The sequence below is a fragment of the Mustela erminea genome, chromosome 13 (genome assembly GCF_009829155.1).
Source record: "Mustela erminea isolate mMusErm1 chromosome 13, mMusErm1.Pri, whole genome shotgun sequence".
In the NCBI taxonomy this organism is placed as follows: Eukaryota; Metazoa; Chordata; class Mammalia; order Carnivora; family Mustelidae; genus Mustela; species Mustela erminea.
Window position 1 is genome coordinate 65702281 of NC_045626.1, and position 19796 is coordinate 65722076.

General features: G+C 47.3%; 4 protein-coding genes and 2 gene segments (V, D, J or C); all 6 read right to left on the reverse strand.

Annotated features, from left to right (window-relative positions):
- The window catches only part of LOC116571642 (immunoglobulin lambda-1 light chain-like), a 487065-nt gene that overhangs the window by 127289 nt on the left and 339980 nt on the right, over positions 1-19796 (reverse strand). The window lies entirely within an intron of this gene.
- The window catches only part of LOC116571649, a 146006-nt gene that overhangs the window by 125437 nt on the left and 773 nt on the right, over positions 1-19796 (reverse strand).
- Positions 1-19796, reverse strand: part of LOC116571641 (immunoglobulin lambda-1 light chain-like) — a 1068967-nt gene that overhangs the window by 119326 nt on the left and 929845 nt on the right. The gene's annotated exons all lie outside the window — the stretch shown is intronic.
- The window catches only part of LOC116571643 (immunoglobulin lambda-1 light chain-like), a 569629-nt gene that overhangs the window by 115192 nt on the left and 434641 nt on the right, over positions 1-19796 (reverse strand). The gene's annotated exons all lie outside the window — the stretch shown is intronic.
- Positions 1-19796, reverse strand: part of LOC116571639 — a 248716-nt gene that overhangs the window by 95801 nt on the left and 133119 nt on the right.
- The window catches only part of LOC116571638 (immunoglobulin lambda-1 light chain-like), a 1139351-nt gene that overhangs the window by 90480 nt on the left and 1029075 nt on the right, over positions 1-19796 (reverse strand). The gene's annotated exons all lie outside the window — the stretch shown is intronic.

Consider the following 19796-nt stretch of genomic DNA (forward strand, 5'->3'; position numbering starts at 1 on the left):
CTGGCGAGGATGTGGAGAAAGGGGAACCCTCCTACACTGTTGGTGGAAATGCAAGCTGGTGCAGCCACTCTGGAAAACAGTATGGAGGTTCCTCAAAATGTTGAAAATAGAACTGCCCTATGACCCAGCAATTGCACTACTGGTTATTTACCCTAAAGATACAAACGTAGTGATCCAAAGGGGCACGTGCACCCGAATGTTTATAGCAGCAGTGTCCACAATTGCCAAACTATGGAAAGAATCTAGATGTCCTTCAACAGATGAATGGATAAAGAAGATGTGGTATATATACACAATGGAATACTATGCAGCCATCAAAAGAAACGAAATCTTGCCATTTGCGACAACATGGATGGAACTAGAGCATATCATGCTTAGCGAAATAAGTCAAGCAGAGAAAGACAACTATCATATGATCTCCCTGATATGAGGAAGTGGTGATGCAACATGGGGGCTTAAGTGGGTAGGAGAAGAGGGATTGGGAGGGAGACAAACCATAAGTGACTCTTAATCTCACAAAACAAACTGAGGGTTGCTGGGGGGAGGGTGGTTGGTGGGGAGAATGGGGGAGGGTTAGGGACATTGGGGAGGGTATGTGCTTTGGTGAGTGCTGTGAAGTGTGTAAACCTGGTGATTCACAGACCTGTACCCCTGGGGATAAAAATATATGTTTATAGAAAATAAAAAATTAAAAAAAAAATAAAAAGACACATGCAAAGAAAAAAAAAAAAAAAGAACCCCAAGTGTAAGATTTATATATTACCAGGACAAAAACAAATGCACAGAAACACTGACAGAAGAAAAAGATGGGAGAGTGGTTGTAAATTCTCAGTGTGGGCGAGGAGGGTTATTTTTATTCTTCCTGGATGTATCTTGATATCTTTGTTTTAGGACTCAACTTTCCTAAGATAAAGGGGGATTAAAAACTGGTTTATCTATAGGGGTAGCATTGATTGGGGAAAGCGGATTACTTTGAAGCTTTTCTCTATATGAATATTAAAAAAACAATAAACTAAACTGAAATAAAATTAAATTAAAAAACTTAAAAAATAGAAAAGCAAAAGAAAAAGACAGGTATATCTATCAAAAGTTTAGGTTAAAAGGTTATTATGGAATTTGATGTACTGGATATCTCACTGCGATGGTAAATAGGTTAAAAAGTTATATATGTTAAAAAAATGAAAAGAACCAGAATAGTGGAAACGAATTAAAAATAAAAGTTGTATCTATGCAGTAGTGGTGGTTGTCCTCTTGTCTTTTTTTTTTGGTTGGCTTTCTGGGGGAGGGGCCTGCCATGTGGATTTTCAGGGAGTCTTGCTAGTTAAGTCCTCCTGCCCCTATCAAAGGGGTGGGCTCTGAGGAAACCCGTTTTTCAGGCTTTGTTCTCTGGAGGTTTTTTTGTTTGTTTGTTCATTTGTTTTCTCTCCCCTTGGTGGCTTTTGATGGATTTTGGAGGTTTAGAGGAAAGCGAACTGCACCCAGACCCCCCTCTCAGATAGAAGCCTCAGTCTCTTCTCCTCTGGGTGCTCCAGAGCACATAAATTCCCCCTCTGCTGCTGATAGAGCACATTCCCAGTCAGGGTCTCTGGCGTCACAGGAGCTCCTGCTTGTACCCAAAACCATGATAGCCACGGCTGTCTGGGCAGCTCCAGACTTCCACAGAGGTCCCAAGCAGCTATAGGGAACTGAGATATTCAAGCTGGCCCGGGTTAGGAGTGCTCAGACTCTCCGGGGTCCAAGATAGGGCCGGCTGGTCTCTCAGGGTGGGATGTGGGGCATGAGTCAGACTCTGGTAGCACAGCACTCCCGTGGAGAGTGCAAAAGGCTGTGGTTCTGCCAGCTGGCAAGGCTCCCTCACCCTCATAGGAGCCCCCACCCAGACACTCTCAGGCATGCCAGTGACTCAGGGGCCAAGACTTGGATTCTTCTCCACACTTTCTCTGGCTCAGCACTAGGCACAGCTGTCCTGGGTTGGCAGACTTAAGCCCCTGTCCCTAAACGCCCGATTCCCACAATTCCCCCCCCCCCCCCCCCCCCCCCCCCGCAATCCTTTGCTCTTTTTGAGTGCTTTCAACCAGACTCCAAGTTAGTGCTGGTCCCCAATCACAGGGCACTCTTGTATTGGGGTATTACTTTCCAATGGGTCGGTTCTGGTGGTTCCCTTGCCCTTTTGTTTATCTTCCGGTATCAGTCCTATGTTTCCACTCTGCTTTACCTGCCTACTGGCTTCTTCTGTCCCCATAGAGATCCAGAAGTGTATGATTTTAATCTCAGACTGATTTCATGGGTGATCAGAGTTCTTTGGTAGGTAATCAGCTCACTTGAGGATACAGGTTGAAACTGCACCTCCTTTTACTTTCCCACTATCATCTTCTTGTAAAGAGAGATTCTTGCCTGGATTTGGAGGGTGGAAGTGAGAAAGGATCCACTCTGTGTCTCACTCCCATGGTGGTTTTGTTTCTTTGGGCCACTTTGTAGGCAGTGACAACTGCCCCATTATCCCCATTTACCATCAAGAAGGATGTGACTGTGCAACTCTCTGTCAGAACTCAGAACACCTAGTGTGTCTGGATATTCATTCAGTGTATAAAATATAAGAAACAATCTGATCTGTCTGGAGATTGGACAAGAGCGTTGGTGATTTGGGTGAGAAAACCCAGCTCTGTGGGTACACAGTGGTTTCCTCAGGTCCCTGAGAACCCTGTAGGGATGTTTGCCCTCCTCCATTGTTTCCTGGAAGCAGTCTCTGAGGAGAAGTCCATGTGCAGGAAATCTGGAAGGAGTTGGGGAGCTCAGCTTGGGTAGAAGAAGAAGGGCCTGCAGTGAGATATCAGGTGTGGCCTCCTACCTGCAGGGAGATCTCAAGCTGGCACCATTCAGGACATCTGAACCTGAGGCAGGGCCTCGGGGTGCTGGCCTGAGGTGATCATTTACCTGACTCTCTCAGAAAAGGAGCATAACCAGGGGAGGCAGATTTCTGAAGCAAAAGCACTTCCCAGTGAGGAGCCCCCCTGTCAGCTGTCAGGGGTTCCAGGCAGTAGTGGGTGGGTGTGTGAGCCCAGAGGAGGGGATGTGGGTGACCCCTCTGTCTACTGTGCCCATCCTCTCCACTCAGGTGGCTCCCACTGATGGCTTCAGGGTTTTAGGATCCCAGCTTCTCTGGGAAATTTGGACTCTAATCCTGGTCCGTTGTGTGACGAGTGGCCCATAGCACAAGGAAAATGCAGAGATCATGAGCACTGGACAAAAGGCTCCCTCTGTCTTTCCTCCACTGAAGCCCTCTGGCCCACATTCACCCACAGGCCCAGAGAGCAGGGTAGTCTGGTGCAGCCAGGTAAATGGTCTCCTGACCCAATGGGTGCAGGACTGCCTGAGAGCAGAGTGGGGGAGGATCTCTGGAAGCCTCAGACCTGGGTGCCTGGAACAGACCTGCTCAGTGCTTGTCCATGTTCCTTCTGGGGCTGGAGGAGTGTGCATTGCAGTCGGGGAAGTGGATTTTGTCTCACTTCCCCATCTGTCTGTGTCACTGTGAGCATTACCACTGCTGTCATAGGACTGACAATAGTAGTCAGCCTCATCCTCATCTTGAGTCCCACTGATGGTCAGGGTGGCCGTGTTTCCTGATTTAGAGGCTGAGAACTGGTCAGAGATCTCTCACGGTCGCTCATTATTTTTATTAATCACAAGTACAGGAGCTTGTCTTGGCTTCTGCTGGTACCAATATGCATATCTTTTTCCCACTACATCTCCAGAGCACGTGATTGTAGCTGTCTGTCCCTGGGTCACCGACACAGAGGGCGGCTGAGTCAGCCCACTGGAGGCCACGGAACCTGAAAAGACAGGAGAAAAGGGTTGGTGTGAGGTCCAGGGGCTCATTCCCAGGGACCCAATACTGAGTCAGTGTTGGTGCTGAGCTCAGAGTTTGGGGCAGGCCCAGCTCAGGTCCCATGAAGTCTGAGCTTGTGTGTAGGGCCTGGGTCACACCTGTGCAGAGAGTGATGATGGGGAGCAGGAAATTGGTCCAGGCCATGGTGGAGATGCCCAGAGCTCTGCCTCCAGAGACCCCACAGCAGGGCAGGCTCACCCGGGGTTCTCTTATTCCCTCCAGGTCCATGGGGCAACGATTGCTAGTATTTATGCAAATATATTTCCTCCATGCTTTCTGCCTGGATTACTCACTTGTGAGATCAGAATGGGTGGCTGAGGAGGAAGCCAAGAGCCCCTGGCTTCCTATATGGAGCTTTCTGGTGAGAAAATCATCCTTGGTTTCCAAGGTCTGGCTTCAATAATGAAATTCCTGGGATCTGACCCTATGGCTCTGTCTGAAACCTCTGTGCCTGAGGTCTACACTGGTCTGGCTCAGGGCCTTGCAGGGTCCTGGACATGGGGTTAGCTGGCCCTCTGAGCTTGCAGACAACCCCTGATTCAGGATCGGTGCTCCTGTGGCCTCTTTCTGCCTCTGATCTCCCGTCTGGCCCCCACTGCACTCTGGTCCCTGCTTGCCATGTCATCACATTGGGAAACTCTCTCATTCTGGGGTTCCTGCATGCCTTTCTACCTGGGAGTTGACTTGTTAACCAACCAGCAGCTGTTGGAGATTCCTCACAATATCTCATGTATTGACACAGGCTATTTTCATCCCTGTGACAGCCCTCATCCCACAGGAGAGCAGAAATTGGCCACCATAATTTTTTTCATCATTGTTTCATGTAAACATATAAAGGGCATGACAAATCTTTGGAAGCTTCCCAGTCTTTGTGTGGGTCCCCAAGATCACAGTATCCCACCTGGCATGGGATTACTGCTGATTATTAATTGGCAGTTAGTAATTGGCACTAATGGAATCATCTGACCCCTTTAATCAATGCTTTGTAGTTGTCACTCCCTCATTGATTGGTTACGATCTCAGCACAAGAGGGATTACTCTTTATCTGCCTTCCTTTCCACTTCCTCATTGTTTTCACTGTTTGTCCATCTGTCTGTCTGTCCATGCCTACTGGGTTATTTTCTTCCAACTCATTAACACTGGAAGGCCCCATGTGGGCTTGGACGTGGGATGATTCATGGTGTGGGTTTGGATGTTATTTGGGCTTGAGACAGTGTCCCTGCAGGAAGCGGATCCTGTCATTGCACAAGGACAACTTGGGGACCAGAGCTACGCCCTGAGAAGGGAGCATCCATTTCTCTCTGGAGACAGTCTCATAAGGAGGTTGCTGATGCCTCTTCCAGGGACCAGGGGTTCACTGGTCCCTGCTTTCCCTCCCTTAGCTGTTCCTGAGCAAGAAGCTGCAGCCTGGAAGAGGGAAAGGTGAGCTGAGGGTGAGTGGTTAGGGCGTCCTTGGACATGCTCAGCACAGAGGAGTCAGTGCCTGGGAACACTGGTTGTCAGTAAGAGGACCTGCATATCCTACCTAGTGTGTCAGGTCTCTCATCAATATTCTGTGTGTCTGACTTTCAGAATAAGGTCCCTGCAGCCTGAGAAGATAGAATGGACCATCCCAACGGTCTCTGGGGACTGAACCCTGAACCCCTGCTGACCCCCAGGCCTGGCATCCTGCGCAGCCCCAAACTCTGTCTTGCTGCCCCTGCTGAAGCTCTGCTGTCCCCTGCTGCTGGTGGAGGAGGATTCAGTCCAGGGGATTCCCCCTTGCAGGTCACCCAACAGCACCTGCCACCTGAGAAAGGGTGTGGACCAGGGTTTCCAGCCTCCCAGAGGCAGCTGTGCTCCCTGCCCTGCCCAGCCCAGCACAGACAGGTCATATACACTGTGCAGGAGGCAGGACAGGTGTGATTCCTGTACTTGTCCCAGGGTTGAAATGCCTTGGCCTAACCCACTATCTTCTTTCAGAAAGGGGAGTGCAGGTTTCAGTGTAGTGCATTGAAAAGCGTTGATACTGACACAATCCTGATGTCCCACAGGCACCAGATTCCTATGTATTTAGGAATAAAGATGATACATCTTGCATCCATATATGATAGAATACATGAAAAAGGAGCACACAGTGGAAGATAAAGAATTGAGTAGAATATGACTCATGTGGTGTATTCCAGACGTCTCCAGGGAAAGATATTGAAAGTGAGAACATTGGTTAACTAGTGAGAAGTGGGTGGGGCGAGGGGAAGGAAGGGAGGACGGAAGGGAGATGCAGAGTGAGTAGGGGCGCTGGGGTAAGGGGATCTCCTTGAACACACTCTCACGCGTGGCTCAGCCTGCCTGGGCTCTCCTCACAGTGCTAGTGGCATCACCTCCATCTCTCCTGGCTAGAGCTTATCACCTGTTTCAGGTGCTCCCTGTGTTCAATAATAAGTTGCTCATCAGGCCCAAGAGATTCCCCCAATGAGACAATGGTACTAAAGGATTTCTATTCCTGAGGACTCTGCTATGGCCACAAGCTACATCAGAACTTCTGACAAAAATGTTCATTCCTGGCCTCAGGATCACCTGGCACTCCGTGAAGCCAAAAGCTATTGATGAGGAACAATGCAGGAGGAGACACTCACTCTTGACACTTTCCTTACTCACTTCTACAGGACAAGAGCTGACCAGTGGTCTCTTACTGTGTCCCCGATCCTGTTATAAACTTGACAAATAGTAATTTCCACTAATGGAATCCTTTGACCCCTTTAACCAACTCTTTGTAGTTGTCACTCCCTCACTGATTGGTTACCATCTCAGCACAAGAGACAATGCTCCTTTCTGCCTTCCTTTTCCAGTCCCTCTCATTGTTTTCACTGCCTGTCCATCTGTCTGTCTGTCTGTGCCTACTGGTTTATTTTCTTCCAAGTCACCAACACCAGAAGGCCCCAGGGGGGCCTTTGGAGGTGGGATGATTCATTGTGTGGGTTTGGATATTATTTCCCTACTATCCTCTGGACTACAATGTATGTGGTGAGGAAAATCCCACTAGAGGGAGCCGTGGGAGTCCTTTTTTGGGACACAATCTCTGCAAACCTTGGTAGAAAACAATCCTTTACTGGAGTGAGTAAGTTGAGTCTGTGATTCCCTGTGACTCAGCCCACCATGTAGTTTAAAGAAGTCACTGTAAGTCTAAGATTTGCTGTTCACCTCTCCTCCTGCTCCTTTTTGATCCTTGCCTGCTCTGTCTCTAGAGAAATAGCCACCTTCTCTCCTCCTACCTTCGTGGGAGTTTCCATGCTATGGACAGCTCCTGGATTTTCCATCTCAGAGCTGCATCACTAACTAAGGGGACCAGGCCAGAGTTTCTGGGATCCAGCATCATAATTCCTCCCAAACCTGCTCAGGCCTCTGCCCTCTGAAGAACTGAGAAGGTTAATACACCCCTAGCCAGAATTATTTGAAGGAAAAGAGAAAGGACCCAAATAAAATCATGAATAAAAGAGGAGAGATCATGAATAACACCAAGGAAATATGATTTTAAGAACATATTATGGGTAACAATATGTCAAAAAATTAGGCAATCTGGAAGAAATGGATACATTCCTAGAAAAATATAAACTAAAAGGGAGAGAGGAAGAAATAGAAAACCTGACTATACCCATAACCAACAAGGAAATTGAAGTAGTAACCAATAATCTCCCAACAAACAAGAGTCCAGGGCCAGATGGTTTCCTAGGGGAAATATACCAAACATCTAAAGAAGAATTACTACCTTTCTTCTGAAGTTGTTTCAAAAAATACAAATGGAAGGAAAACTTCCAAACTCATTCTATGAAGCCCACATTGCCTTGATCCCAAAATAAGACAACCCAGCAAAAAGGATTACAGACCCATATCCCTGATGAACATGGATGTCAAAATTCTCACCAAGATACTATCCAATAGGATAGATCACTGCATTAAAAGATTATTCACCATGACCAGGTAAGATTTATTCCTGGGATTCAAGGGTGGTTGTACATTTGCAAATCAATCAACATGACACACCACATAAATAAAAGAAAGGACAAGAACTGTAGGATCCTCTCAATTGATGCAGAAAAAGCATTTGACAATATACAGCTCTTTTCTTGATTAAAACTGTCCACAATGTAGGGGTATAGAGAACATAACTCCTTAACATCAAAGTGATATACAAAAAAAACCAGACTGAATATTATTCTCAATGGGGAAAAACAGTGCTTTCCCCCTAAGGTCAGGACGATGATTGGGGTGTCAACATTCAGCACTATTGTTCAACATAGTACTAGAAGACCTAGCCTCAGCAATCAGACAACAAAAAGAAACAAAAGGCATTCAAACTGGCAAAGAGGTAAAATTCTCACTCTTTGCAGATGACACAATACTTTATGTGGAAAACCTAAAAGACTCCACCCCCAAATTGCTAGAACTCATACAGCAATTCAACAATGTGCCAGGACATACCATCAATGCACAGAAATTAGCTGTCCTTTTATACACAAACAGTGAAACAGAAGAAAGGGAAATTAAAGAATCAATCCCATTTATATTTGCACCAAAAACCATAAGATGCCTAGGAATCAACCTAACAAAAAAGGTAAGGGTTCTGTACTCTAACAACTACAGGACTCTAACAACTACAGGACACTTCAATTCTCAATTGAAGGAAATTGAGAAAAGACACAAAGAAATGCAAAAACATTCCACGTTAATGGGTGGGAAGAATACATATCCTAGGTCTATGCTACACAGAGCAATCCATCCACACATTCAATGAAATCCCTGACAAAATACCACTGACATTTTTCACAGAAGTGGAACGAATAATTCTAATACCTGTATAGAATGAGAGAAGACCCAGAAGAGCCAGGGGAATGTTGAAAATGAAAACCAAAGCTTGTGATATCACAATTCCGGACTTCAAGCACTATTATAAAGCTGTCATCATCAAGTCAGTGTGGTACTGGTACAAAAACAGACACATAGATCAAAGGACTCAAACAGAGAACCTCAGAGGTGTGGGTGACACCTCTGTCTACTGTACCTGTCTGTTCCACTGGGGTAGAAGAAGCTCCACCCATGTCCCTAGAACTTCAGGAGCTCAGCTGAGCTTGGACATGTTGGGCTTTAATACTGGTCAGTTGGGAGAGCACTAGCTCATGACCACACATGGAAATGATGAGACCATGCCCACTGGATGAAAGTTTCCCTGTGTCTTTTTTCTCCCAATGCCCTTGTCCCCAGTTGACACCCAGGCCCAGAGAAGCAGGCAGCCTAGTGCCATCAGCTGTAAATGCTCTCCTGACACCCCTGTGCCCAAGATGGATGGGGAAGGGGAGGGAGTTCTGGGGAATCTCATATGAGGCAAGGTTGGCCAGAAGTGATTAGTGCTCTGTGCACAGGCCTCCTGGGACTGGAGGAGAGTATGACACACATGGAGAATGGGTTTGTGTCTCACTTTCCCTTCTGTCTGTGTCACTGTGAGGATCATTGTAGGTGTGTGACACCTGAGAGTAATAGTCAACCTCATCCTCAGCCTGGGATCCACTGATGGTCAGGGTGGCCGTGTTTCTCGAGTTGGTGCCTGAAAATCGCTCAGGCATCCTTGAGGGCTGTCTGTTGCTATAATAGATGATCAGCACAGGAGCCTGGCCCAGCTTCTGCTGGTAACAGTAAACACTTTTACTTCCAATGTTGTTTCCCCCATAGGTGATCCTGACCATCTGTCCCCAGTTCAGTGACATCAAGGGAGGCTGAGTCAGCACACAGGAGGCCATGGAGTCTGCAAGACAGAAAATGAGAGGTGGGGTTCCAGCCAGGGTGTCATCCCCTGTATGTGCCCACCTGCTTGGCTTGAGCTCTTTCGGTTCCCTAGGCCATATCCACCTTGCTGTCATCTTAGTTCCTGGGCCCCCTGGACCTGCCTGGTTGATTGAGCCTTTGAACAAATGAAAGGCACCCACCCCCATTCCTCTGGGCAGGTGTAGCCCTTTGGGACTCACAAGGAACGAAGGAGCACGGTGGGGGTTATCACAAGCCTCTCACCCCACAGAAGGGTCTTGATCATCCTGATCTCCACTGACAGTTCACTTCTGAGCTCAGGATCAGGGCCAGGATTATCTCAGAACCCGGGGCAAGTATGGGTGTGAGCCTGCGCTCAGCACCTGTGCAGTGAGCCAGGAATCTGAGGAGGAGAGGGGTCCAGGTCATGGTGCAGGTCCCTTGATCTTGCTTCCTAAGGCGCTAGGCTGGGCAGGGTTCCTCCCAGGCCTCTCTTAACCCCTAGCTGGAGACAGCCGCTGGTTATGCAAATGAGCCAGAGCTCTGGGGCTGCTGCTAAGGAGCCTTGTGGTTTTAGAAATGGGCTCAGCTCCATGGAAAACAGAGATGGGAGGGATAGCCCCTGCAGGCCAACCCTCAACCCAGGGGATTATCCTTCACCCCATGTCCCTATAGTCTGGGGTCCAAACTCTATCTTTCTCCAGGTCCTGACCTGGCTCCTGGACAGGCATGGTCACAGCAGAGCTGTGAAATGGAGTCTGTCTGCATTGTCTGAACCCATCATAGAATGTTTCCTCTGTCGGTACTCGAGGATCATAGGTCAGTGTGTGTCCTACTCCTGGTATATATTGGTGAACATCAGAACATGAAGAAAATTCCTCCCTTGCCAGAGGTACATGGAGTTTTAGGGAGACATTGAGGTGCAGAAGGAGTCTGTGCCAAGGGAGAGCTCCTGGGGCAGGTCAGAGATGTTGTTCCTCATATCCCCACGGTGCCCTCCCTGAGGGGCAGACCCAGTGCTTGAGAAAGGATTGATGACAGTGACTGAGTGTAGCACTAATGGGGGTGAGGTGGGCGTCCTGAAGTCTTGGACCTGTGTTAGAGCCAGAGACAAATTCCACAGGATAGAGATGAGAGACTCGGAGTCAGAACTTTATATCCGAGCACAGGTGATGATAGTGTAGTAAACCATACCTTTACCTTCTGGTCTCAGGTCCTGGTAGCCAATCCTCCCAGTTAGAACCCCTGAGGCTTTGCCAGGTGATGTCTTCTGCCCCCTAGTGGCCGGACCACACTGGCAGCTGGAGGCGCAGGGAACTCCTTTGTCCTGGTGGAGATTCATGACCCAATGTTCACATCCTGATTCCCCTTGATCCATGCACTGCTGGCTCCAGAGGAGGATTTGCTCATCTTTGTGGGGCTCCTGCCAGCATCAAGACCAGGTAAGAGGAGTCAGATTACCCATGAAAATAGGAAGAAGCTCATGTGAAAAAAAAGGCAGGACCCATCTGAGGTCTCAGGGCTCATATCTCTGGGTTGCTGGTGGTCATAGGTGCGGTTTGGGGGCTGGGCACCAGGGGACACCGAACTCAGGGACTGTCTTACTTGATCTGCCTGCTGGAACATCAAGTAGTGTGATGATAGCTCCTACCTCAAAGACAGAGACAAGAGGACAGTCACCCAACAAACATTTATTCAGACCTAGCTCGTTCTTTCATAGGTTTCATACTGAGAAATCAGTGTGAATAAGACACAGTCTTTCTGAGGCACTTGGGTAGCTCAGTGGGTTAAAGCCTCTGCCTTCAGCTTAGGTCATGATCCCAGGGTCCTGGGATGGAGCCCCACATCGGGCTTTCTGCTCAGCAGGGAGCCTGCTTCCCCTCCTCTCTCTCTGCCTGCCTCTCTGCCTACTTGTGATCTCTGTCAAATAAATAAATAAAATCTTTAACGAAAAAAGACACAAGTCTTTCTTGGGTTCCTGCCCTGGGCAGAGCAGCACTGGGGACACAGCTGCTTTGGTATGATAGCACACCATCACAAACCCTGTCTACCTCTGTCTTGTCTTCTATAATCATTGAGAAGCCCCACTATTGTTATTTTCAGGTCTGTCTAGGTCAGCAGTGACCCTGTGTCCCAGAGCTACCCCATCGATGTGTCATTCTGTTGGGGTTCTTTCTGGGAAGTTTTGTCTGTGAATGAAAGAAACTGACTAGATATATGAAAGCTCTTTCTCTTGTCCCCATGACTGATAGCTGGAGCTGCAGCAGCCATCCTGAGGTCTGTTGTCAACAACAAGACAAAGCAGAGTCTCCATAGTCACAATGGTGGGAGACACACTGAGAGGATTTGGGACCTCAGGGAATTGGTTGTACCTGAAGAACCACCATCTGACTTCAGACTTACTTCTGTCTGCCGGAAAATAGCTACTTGAATGTTCATGCTTCCAACTGATATGGGCATTCATTGCATTAAAACTTCCGGTCCAGTGGGGATAATAACTAATACAAATCAATCAGTTATTTAAATGATAGGAGAACCTGGAGAGGTTGGGTATGTGCAGAGAATGAAGTCACATCAGACAAAATGACAGGCAGGTAGTGTGTGGGGAGAGGCTGGGGGAGACTTGTCTGCAGGGGGGGACTTAGGGCTGCTCTCAGGATGGGAAGAAGGGACAAGAACTGAAGTGTGTTTAGATTCCGTCCCTGTGGGGAAGAGTAGTCTTTCTGTGAGCACACAGGGACAGAGAGGACCTTAGATGTCTGTGATTCAAAGCTAGTTGAGTTCCAAGGTGATATTTTCCTCATAAGTGAAAAACTCAGTGGCATGTATGATGTGTTAGAATTCTCATGCTGTATGGTTTCAGGGAAGGTGGGTCACAAGACGAGCCCTGTGTGAACCTTGCTACAGATTGAGTAGATCCTATTTGTAGGTGACAGTCACTGTGGATTCTCTGTGGCTCACCTGTGTGTGTGTGTTTCCATATGACATCCAATTCCTGTCACACACTTCTTTCTATCATATATTTATACACATACATATATATGATATACTTGTGAGTGCATGTCATATATATATTGATTGTGTCTGCTGTGTATATTGGAGATGTATTTGTGTACATATATACCCTTATGTGTGGTATATACACATATGTTTTCTGGAGATTCTGAACTCTGGATTGGGTGCCAAAATTGTAGTTTTAGGGATCTTTGCATTTTTAGGAGACATGCAGTTCCATTTTATCACCAGTGATAAGGTGGGTGTGGTCACCATAACGAATATCGAGACCAAGTTAGTAATCAGATTCATTTGACAGAGCACACTGGTTTCAGTCAATGGTAGGGTTTCTAGAACAGGAATATATGGGCAGTTTATCAGTTTTTTTTTTACATATCTATTATTGGAAAGTTCCAACTGGTACACACTTTGGCTTGCTACTGAACATTTATGGAGACTGTATAGTCCTTATTAGCCACTATGTTACTACATGATTGAGCTGCCTACATGAACTTGGTGTTATCTGACCAACCATGCCACAGAATTGGGCACTCACAGCAGCTCTCCATCATGAGACAGAAGATATAAGTTCGAGATCCGGCTTCCCCAGGTCCTGAAGTCACAGGCAAGTTGCATGAGGAGAAGGCCTAATGGCCAGGACCCCAGCCTATACTGCATGGTCTCTGCTCTGTCTGGCACAATTATGACCCAGTGGGGACAGTCCTATGAACAGCTGATCCAGAGGAAGAATGATGTTTGGTTTAAGAGGTTCCTGTCTGATGTGTATCCAACTGTGCTAGTTAACAGTAGTAGTCCTGCAGCCATCATCTGGGACACCCCTGCACAATATAGACAATTTTTCAATAAGGCAACGTTTGAGCAGAGTGCTTGATTTATTTCACCTGGACAGAGAGAAGGACAGAAGTGGCTTATTTCTAACCTATGGTCTCTGACTTAGTCTGGCTGGATGGTTAGAGACTTGGAAGAAACACAAAAAGGAAAGTGGTGAAAGATGTTTGAGGAAGAGATGTGTGAGGAGACCCCACCCCCAAATGAACACAGAGCTATTTGCATTCCACGAGTATGCCCAGAAGTGTGAGTCCTCAAAGGGAAATGGTATTAATAATCAGGTGGATAATATGACACATCTGGGGTCAGTGATTGGCCTTCTTGTGCATCCGCTTATGAACTTGTCCAGTGGGCCTATAGTAAAGTGGCCATGTTGCATGTTGGGAGGTTACTTATGGCATAATGTCTAGGGATTTCTGTTCATAAAGTGACATGGATATGGCTGCTTTTCAGATCCATTGTGCCAACAGCAGAGACCACCCCAGAGTTCTCAGGATGAGACCATTCCTTTGGGAATCAGCCAAAACCTGGTGGCAGATGAATTCTATTAGACTTCATCCATCATGGAAGGGATTGCTCTATTTTTAGTGGAAGAGACCTTTACTCTGGATAGGAACTTGCTTTCTTTGAATGCAGTGCTTCTTCCCAAACTCTAACCTTGGACTTAACTGAATGCCTCACTGGCTGTTCTAGTATTCAGTGTGGCTTCTGTTGAAGCCTCCCATTTCAGATCAGAAAAGGGCTGCATTGTCATCAGGGAGATTCAAGTTAAAACCACATTGAGATACCACCTTACACCAGTTAGAATGGCCAAAATTAGCAAGACAGGAAACAACATGTGTTGGAGAGGATGTGGAGAAAGTGGAACCCTTTTACACTGTTGGTGGGAAAGCAAGTTGGTGCAGCCACTTTGGAGAACAGTGTTGAGATTCCTCAAGAAATTAAAAATAGAGCTTCTCTATGACCCTGCCATTGCACTCCTGGGTATTTACCCCAAAGATACAGATGTAGTGAAAAGAAGGGCCCTCTGTATCCCAATGTTTATAGCAGCAATGGCCACGGTCGCCAAACTGTGGAAAGAACCAAGATGCCCTTCAACAGAAGAATGGATAAGGAAGATGTGGTCCATATACACTATGGAGTATTATGCCTCCATCAGAAAGGATGAATACCCAACTTTTGTAGCCACATGGATGGGACTGGAAGAGATGATGCTGAGTGAAATAAGTCAAGCAGAGAGAGTCAATTATCATATGGTTTCACTTATTTGTGGAGCATAACAAGTATTACGGAGGACAAGGGGTGTTAGAGAGGAGAAAGGCGTTGAGGGAAATTGGAAAGGGGAGGTGAACCATGAGAGACTATGGACTCTGAAAAACAACCTGAGGGTCTTGAAGGGGCGGGGGGTGGGAGGTTGAGGGAACAAGGTTGTGGGTATTAGGGAGGGCACATATTGCATGGAGCACTGGGTGTGGTGCAAAAACAATGAATAGTGTTATGCTGAAAAGAAATTAAAAAAATAAATTGTAAAAAAAAAAAAAGAAAAGGGTTGCATTGTGCTGATGCCTGTGGAATTCACTGGATCTACCATATTCTCCACCATTCAAAACAGCTGGCTGGCATGATGGACTACTGGCCTCTTGCAGACCTGTTTACTGTCCAGTTACATGCAACATCTTGTGTGACCTTGTGTGACTGTGGTAAGATTTGGCAGGAGGTGATATTTACTAAATATATGTCCAATATACGATGCTGTTTCTCCCATAGCCAGCATTGACGGGTCCAGGAATGAAGAGGTGGAATTGGGAATGTCCATACTCACTGGTATTCTGGGTGACCCACTGCAAAACTTTCACTCCTTGTACGATGACCATATACTCTGCTGCCCTAGAGGTCTCAGTTCTAAAGGAAAATTGCTTCCACCCAGAAACACCACAATGGTTCTGCTCAGTGGAAAGCTGAGACTTCGCCTTGTCACTTTGAGCTTGTTTTGTCTCCGTGGACATCTCTCTGTCCTTCCAGCCTGATCTTTCATTCCCAACAAGAACCCTAGGCAAGAAAACATGACAGCCTCATCCCGCCTCCTGCATAGGCACCCCTGATCCACACGGTGTAGAGGCTGCCTGGGGGGCTGTGTTGGGAGAGAGGCCTGAGAATCTCAGATCTGGGCTCTTGGCCAGACCTCAGTGCTTTGTCTACAGTTGTCCAGGGGCTAAAAGACAGTGTGACACAGATAGAAAAGGGGTCTGTGTCTCACAACCCTGTCTGCCTCTGTCATTGTGAGCATTGTCATTGTCCCACACCTGACAGTAATAATCAACCTTATATTTGACTCTGGTCCTGCAGGTGTTTAGGGCAGCTGTGTCTTCCAAGTTGGAGTCTTAGCATCAGAGAATCCCTGAGGGGCACTTGTTATTGTCATATATGACCAGCCAGGGACCAGTTATGGCTGCTGCAAGTACCACTGAACACTGAAGATTTCTATACTGTCTCCCTGACAGGTGATCATGGCCATCTGTCCCAGGGTCACTGAGCACAGGGAGCTGAATCAGCTCCAGGGAGGCCTTTCAGGAGCCTGGCCATAGGGCTGAGCTGGGCTCTTGTAGAGCTACAGACAACACCTGATTCAGGGAAAGGTGGTCCTGTGGCTCAGCATCTAACCCTCCTGTTTCACGTCCCCTCTGCGTCCCCCAGCTGAACTCTGGTCCCATCCTCAACATGTCATGAGAACGGGAAACTTTCTCATTATGACACTTGTTCATCATGATACATGTGGGAATTTACTGTTTTAGAATCACCTGCTCTTGGAGATTCACCGTGACTTCTAGTTTATTTCCTCATGGGCTGGGTATCTCTATGACTCCCGCATCCCCCAACAGTCCAGCAGCCTACATCTCAACACTTTGGTTCCTTTCATTTTTTTTCTTCCATGTCTCACATAAGTTTTTGAAAAGTGCCAGAAACCACCCCTGATGGAGGGACTCACTTCACGTTTTATGTCTCTGTGAGGGTCCCCATGGTGATGTCTTTGCATAGGGAGCGAGTTCTCAGGACTGGATAGCCAGGGATCACTCCTGGGAACTGGGCTCTGTCACTGAAGCAAGGACAGCACAGGAACAAAAGACGTGGTCTGACGCTGTGGGAATCACTTCACTCTGGAGACAGTCTCACGAGGAGGCTGCAGACCTTCCTTCCAGGAACCAGGGGCTCTGAGTGCCCCACCTCCTGTTTCCTGAGTCACTTGTGAGCAAGGCCGCTGCAGACCCAGATCTGAGTCCACTTGGAGTGGGGCAGAAGAGGCAGAGGGTGAGGGGTCAGAGCATCTGTGGACGTGTCCCGCACAGCTGGGTATCCTCCCTGAGACCTCAGGTGGAGAGACAGGGACAGTGAATTTCCCAGATGAGTTGCTCACTGTGTCAGGACTCCTCTGTCAGTGTCCTGGGTAACTGTGTGTGAATCTGACCCTCCGAACAAGGTCCCTGGAGACTGAGGAGATAGGATAGATCATGCTGACAGGGTCTGAGGACCGAACCCTGGACCCCTGCTGCCCCCCAGGCCTAGGGTCCCAGTGAGCCCCAGCATCTGTCCTGCTGCTCTTGATGAAGTCTGCTGCCTCCTGTTGGTGGAGGAGGACACAGACCGGTTGCTTCTCTCCTGCAGGTCACTACACTGAACCTTTCACGGGAGAAAGGGTGTAGACCAGGGTTTCCAGCCTCCCACAGGCAGCTGCCCCCACTGCCCTGTCCATCCCAGCACGGGAGGTTGCATACGCGGTGCAGGAGACAGGACAAGTTGGATTCCTTCCTTTAGTGCAGGGGTTGATATGGCCTAGCCTGTCCCACTGGCTGTTGCAACGGGTGGGTGCAGGCAAAAGTGTAGTGTATGCTGAAAGGGTCACAGTTCAGGAAAACTTTGTGAGATCCTATTGGCATCCCTTTCTCTCCATTTCGGAATCAAGTCCGATGCTGCCTGCATCCCAGTGAGTGTCGCTGGGTCACAGTACAACAGGCGATCCTCCTAGCACTAACCTTCACATGTGCACCTAAATCTTTATTGGCCAATTTCTGTCATCTCTGCCACTGCTGTTTTTACTACAACCCCTAGCAGTAGCAGTCTGGGGGAGGATGGTTTGTACACGAGCCTCTCGGGTGATGTGGATGAAACAGGGAAGTTGGGAATCAGACCCGCATGTGCAATTTCACATCATACATGTCACACTTTTGCTAGGACCCTTACCTCGGATTTATGCAGAGGATGAACAAGAGACTCCCAAACTGTTGCCCACTCACTGAAACCCCACAGTCTCTGTTTCATTCATAAGACACTGTCCATATTTGTACATCACTGAATTTGGAATCAAAGTATTTCTAACATCAGTCTAATCTTCCCCATTTCATATCACATAAAGTTGAGGTCCAGGGAGTCCATGTTCCTAGGAGAGCAGAGGAAAGTGGGGGCCAGTCCAGAATGGAGCCAGGTATGCTAGATTCAGATCCCAGGTTCCTTGGACAGAGCTTGTGCAGAATGGGAGGGAGTGAGTGTGAGGCCAGTTTGGGCTGCAGGGCTCCTGTCACTGAACTCACTGCCATCTCCGTCCTGGCTGGTCTAAAAAGGAGTCCCCTCAGCCTGCATGTGGGGTGGATCAGTAGGGTCCTATTCCAGGTTAGAGCTGGGGAATCTGTAGGGACAGTGGAGAGTGTTTGGTTATACATGGCCCTGGTCCGTGTCCTGCTGGATCTGCTCTGCACTACTGATTGGTCCTCTCTCTCTTTCTTCTAAATTGGAGGGAATGACTGGGGTCTTCTGGCCACCCAACTGGGGTCAATGAGTCCTGAAGTGGACACAAGGTCTCTAGGTTCAGGAGTCTCAGGGGCTCCTTCTCCGGGTCCCACTCCTGTACCCTCCAGGCTGACTTCAGGTTCAAGGTCATGCTCAGCTTCCCCTGGAGGCTGTTCCTCTGGGGTTCCTCTGGGTAGCACCTGGGTCTGCACCTGGGCAGCAAGTGAGAAGGGGAAGCAGGAGAGGGTCCAGGCCATGGTGGGTTTCTTGTGGATCTGCAGTCTTCATCCCCTATCTTATCAGATTTCCCCAGTGACACGACATCACTCAGGTACAGGGTAAGGGCGTCATAACATGGTCTCATGTCTGTCATTATTTTTGGTCTCATCATCATACGTTTTAGCTGTTCCTCCATTATAAATCAAACATGTTGCTATTGTTTTTGCTCTTAGCACTTGACTGTACTTACAGAATTAATCACTAAAGTTTGTTTTAGGTATATCCATGTAGTTATGGTTTCCCAAGCTTATTATACTTTGTGCAGACTCACATTTCCATAAGTCATTTTTTCCTTTGGTGTGAGGTGTGTCCTTCTCGGTCACTTGTGCTGAGGGTCTGTGGGTGATGAGTTCTGGGAGGTTTGCTGTGTGAGAAACATTGATTTTTTGTCTCCACTTTTTAATGACATTTTTCTTCAGTAAAGACCAATGATGACAGATATTTCCTATTAGTATTTTGAAGACATTGCTCCCTGTTTTCCAGTTTACACAGTTCATGATGAGAAATGTGTTCCCAGCACAATGCTGGTTTTCTGTAGGGAATACGATTCTCCTTTCTGCCTGTGAGAGTGTCTGCATCACTGATCTGTAGCGATTTCATACAATGTGTCCTTCGCTGTCTCTTATGCTCCCGGTGCCCAAGCTTTGTTGAGCTTCTTGGATACATTGGTTCCTGGGTTTCTCCACATTTGCAGCCTTTTGTAGATTATATCTTCACAGACTTTTTATTTCACCCTCAGAACCTCACCTTCCCTCTCTGAAGTCCCTACACTTGCACACTATCTGGGCGCATGATGGTGTCTTCCGGGCAGTGAGCCTTCATTAATTTTATTAGGTATTTCACTGTGTGTTTCATTTTGAACACTTTACATCCCTATGGCATCAGATTCCCCATTCTCTTCTTTTGCAGCATCAAATCTGCTGTGAGTCTGTCCTCTCTATTTTTAAATTTCAGACATATTCATTTAGGGAACTTTTAAAAGAAAGGTTCTTTTGAACCATGAGAGACTATGGACTCTGAAAAACAATCTGAGGGTTTTGAAGGGATGGGGGGTGGGAGGTTGGGGTACCAGGTGGTGGGTATTATAGAGGGCACGGATTGCATGGAGCACGGGGTGTGGTGCAAAAATAATGAATACTGTTATGCTGGAAATAATAAATAAATAAATAAATAAATAAATAAATAAATAAATATAAAATTAAAAAAAAAATATCTTCCTTTTCTGCTTCTCACA